Source organism: Triticum aestivum, chromosome 2A (assembly GCF_018294505.1).
Source record: "Triticum aestivum cultivar Chinese Spring chromosome 2A, IWGSC CS RefSeq v2.1, whole genome shotgun sequence".
Taxonomy (NCBI): Eukaryota; Viridiplantae; Streptophyta; class Magnoliopsida; order Poales; family Poaceae; genus Triticum; species Triticum aestivum.
Genome location: NC_057797.1, coordinates 61,712,846 through 61,716,973, shown reverse-complemented (window position 1 = coordinate 61,716,973; position 4,128 = coordinate 61,712,846). Strand labels below are relative to the sequence as shown.

The 4,128-nt window shown below is 46.9% G+C and overlaps 1 long non-coding RNA gene across 1 annotated transcript; it reads right to left on the bottom strand.

Moving 5' to 3' along the window:
- Positions 1–2,144: 2,144 nt before the first annotated feature.
- LOC123184712 (uncharacterized) lies at positions 2,145–3,627 on the bottom strand. Its single transcript, XR_006493059.1, has 3 exons — positions 3,488–3,627; positions 3,208–3,397; positions 2,145–2,466 (listed from the first exon to the last, which is right to left on the bottom strand). It is a non-coding gene; the product is annotated as an uncharacterized lncRNA (long non-coding RNA).
- Between the last annotated feature and the right edge of the window lie 501 nt (positions 3,628–4,128).

The window sequence follows — 4,128 nt, the reverse complement described above, 5'->3', positions numbered from 1 at the left end:
CGCGGCCATCCTGACCTCTTCTGCTGCTAAATTGTCTTTGGCTTGTACCATCTCTTCGCGTACCCGTACCACCTCCGCGTCATGCTGAACCTTATTCGGCCGGCTCCACCACGTCAGTTAATAGAGCTGTCAGTTTATCCGTGATGTCCATTAGTATCTGAGCCGGGGGGCGCACGAGGTCTCCTGACCCGGCTGCTGCCGACCCGGTGGTTGTTGCTACTGCAGCTGTGTGCAGTTCTGCCCGGGCTGAGTGCTTTCCATGAAGACTCCGGCTCGATTCGGCGGCTCAAAGGGGTCCAGAATACTGCTGTCGTCGGAACAGCCCCCAAGCATGCCATCATGCAGCTGATGCAAAGAATCTGTCTCGCCGGTTGATGATGTAGCGTCGGAACAGATGGACGTCTCACCGCCATCCACTGATTCTTCCGAGTATTCACCTCCGTGCATGCAACCCACAAAAGTGCGCTTTACGGCGGGTCGGGCCCGGGCGGGTCTCACGAGCTGAGCCGTCTCGATGATGTTGGTGGTGACGTCCGGCTCAGGGCCCGATTCACCGATTTGGCCAATGAAGACATGAATCCCGCCGAAGGGGACCCGGTACTCGTACTCTATTGAGCCGGCCTCGGGACCCCAGCCTTCATCGTCGATGTAGATCTTGCCGCGACGACTCTTGGTCATCCGGCCCACAACGTATCCCTTGAGCCCTTCAAAGTTGTCCTTCAAGAACTCAAATCCACTGTGCGCTGGCCCCACGGTGGGCGCCAACTGTTGTGGAATTGTCACGGCAGATGTCCTAACAAAAGGACTTAGTCGTAGGGCGATCGCAACTAGGAAGCTTAAAGGGGTTAATCGGGACAAAGGACACGAGAGATTTTATACTAGTTCTGCCCCTTACGATGAAGGTAAAAGCCTACGTCTAGTTGTGTTGATATTGCTGGGGTTTCGATCACCAAGAGGCTAGTTCGCCGGCTTGGTTATCAATCTCTTGTTTCTCGCCCTAAGCCGCGACCAGGTCATCCCCTTATATACCCGGGTTGACGCCTGGCGGCCTATAGAGTCTCGGCCGGCTCATAAATCGTGTCTGGATCGGTGACTTCTTTTACATGCCTTTCCTTACAAGTCTTTCCTTACATACGGCGGTTTACAATATTGGGCCTTAAGCCGCCTCTAGGCCTTTAGGCCTTCTATAAGATTTAATAAACTATCGCCTTGAATGTTTACTGGGCTTCCTTTGTGACCCGCCATTGGGGCTGACCCGATCCCTCCTGGGCGGGTCATAACTGATAGCTATATCCCCAACAGAAAAGCTCGTAGGCATTGGATCAGTGATGGAGAATTATGTCGGATGCGATCGATCATGTAACAGTCATAACCTAGGGTGACACAGAACTAGCTCCAGTTCATTAATGTAATGTAGGCATGTATTCCGAATATAATCATACATGCTTATGGAAAAGAACTTGCATGACATCTTTTGTCCTACCCTCCCGTGGCAGCGGGGTCCTATTGGAAACTAAGGTATATTTAGGCCGAAAATGCCTAATGGAGGCCGTGCCCTAGGTAGGCCGGAATCCTGGCCGTCTAGATCCTTTTGGGATCCGTGCCTTTCCTGTATTCACGCTCGCTGTCCCCCGTAGACCTCTCTCTGCCCGCGTATTGCACAGTGCATAGGATAGCATTAGCTAGAGAATCTAGGCGGTATCACGTGTCTACATCAGTGTTACTTGGCACACATCGGGTCCACTCAGAAACTGGGCGACGTGCGTGGACAGTCCTAGCTCGATGACAAGATTGCATCAATTACTTGCCCAATAGACGGAGTTCTATTAGTGAACGATTATCTTAGGTCCTTCCATAAGTTGACTAAATGATCCACACGTGGAAGTTGAACATTTGTTGTATTTCCCTTGTATTAAGCATATGGAAAAAATTTAAATGTTCCAAATGTGAGAGGTTTGTGTATTACTAGTAAGAAGTTGAACAAAATGCATTGTACTGTTTGGACGTTTTTACTAATTTCCTTTCTAGTAAACCATGCATTAAGAAGAGAAGTATGATTAACCTGAGTTACTAGTCGCATAATACGAATAAATACGAATGGACAATTTTACTCATACTAATAATGCATTTTCAATCAACCAGAATGTAATTAGCAACTCCAAGTAGGCAATCTTTGAGTAATTGGACCTTGATTATGGTAGCATTTGGCACGCGGTACCGGTACAGCACCGTGGTCATGGCTTGTCCACAGTGCATTTTCGAATCTGGCCCTACTACAATTTTTTAAAGTGGCATGGTCATGTCTTGTCAACTGTCCTCTGTTCTCCTCTCACCCACGACCTGCACTAGTACTCCAACCTCATCGAACCAGCTCGTCTTCTTCTCAGAGCACTCATCAAAATCTCCATAGCACTCTTCCTATTTGGGTTTGCCTCGCGCTACATCGGTGCTTTACCAATCCTTACGCTAAAAGAAATAAGACTCACAGACCAAAGATCAATTTTTCCTCAAGAATGTTTTCTACTAAATACAATAAATCATCTATGACTGCAACAAAAATTCCAATTCTATAATTCTTCAACAGGGATCTACCAACATAACTAAACACCTTGACCCTTCATACAGGCAAGCAGAACAAGATACCATCACTCCACTTTTTTCAGAGTAATTCAGATAAAAATTGTACTGCACAAAAGTGTGTGTGACTAATTTCAGAATCAATTTTGAACCTGAATTGCCTATGAACAACTTGGAAATTTTTAGTTATGCCAGAGCCAAAGTAATGATTAATTCTTCAACAGGGATCTACCAACACTTTGACCCTTCATACAGGCAAGCAGAACAAGATACCATCAGTCCAGTTTTTTCAGAGTAATTAAGATAAGAATTTTACTGCACAAAAGTATGTGTGCCTAATTTCATAATCAATTTTGAACCAGACTTACCTATGAACAACTTGGAAATGTTAGCTACGCAAGAACCAAATTAATGATTCAATCACCGTATGTAACATCATTATTTTGACTGATAGGCTTAAGCTTGAAAATTAACATCGAGACTATGTGTATGAACAATGGCAGAACAAGCAACGAGGCAGAATCAACAAATAGACATAACTACCAATATGATTTCTACCCAAATGCAGCTTACTGCTCCGAGAACGTGTATGAACAAATGACAGACTGAATAAAGAAATTAGAGACACACCTCCTAGTCCAGCCGCTGCTAGCCTCTGAACAAATCTGGAAAAGCTCCTTGTTCCGGCGGAAATCCGGCTCTTTAACCGATGTGTGCGCGAACTCCGACGTGGCCTATCTCCGCATTGGCGATGCTAAGAGAAGCCGGCGACTCCACCGGCCTAGCCATGGCTATAGGACGTGCCTCCAAGACCGGCATCCTGCATATCAGTGGATCCACGGAACAAGAAGTGTGAGAGATCTAGAAGAGGTGAGATGCGATTCAAACATGGGACGACAGAACTTCTAACCTGTGCAGTTCTGCAGTTGCATCTTCGAAAAGCACGTCCATGTCCAAATCCATGGCGAGGAGGTCGACAGAGGTGGGATGTGGAAGAACTGGCATCCTCCACCCCACCCCCACCCCTGATGCAGCCTATACCTGAGGTCATGGACCACGAGCAGTGGGCCACAGGAAATAAATTCGCCCTCGTTCGGTTGGAAGCAATAAATGACCCGAACTGGACCAGGTCACCTTCCTACACGCAGCACATCGAAAACGTAGCAGTTGTGCCACCGGTGTATGCCTAGGGGCACTAGCACCTAAACCTGTTGCTCGAACGTGGAGGCAGGCTGCCGACAGGAACAGATCACAAGGCCACACCGAACGGCCGAGATAACCCAACCCGAGGTGCTCGTCCTCCAAAAATTCGCTCTCATATTTAGGCCTCCTTTTAATAGAGTATCGGACCAAAGCATTAACACATAGTGAATACATGAACTCCTCAAACTACGCTCATCACTGGGAGTGGTCCCGATTATTGTCACTTCGGGGTTATCGGATCATAACACATAGTAGGTGACTATAGACTTGCAAGATAGGACCAAGAACTCTCATATATTGATGAAAACATAATAGGTTCAGATATGAAATCATGGCACCCTAACAAAA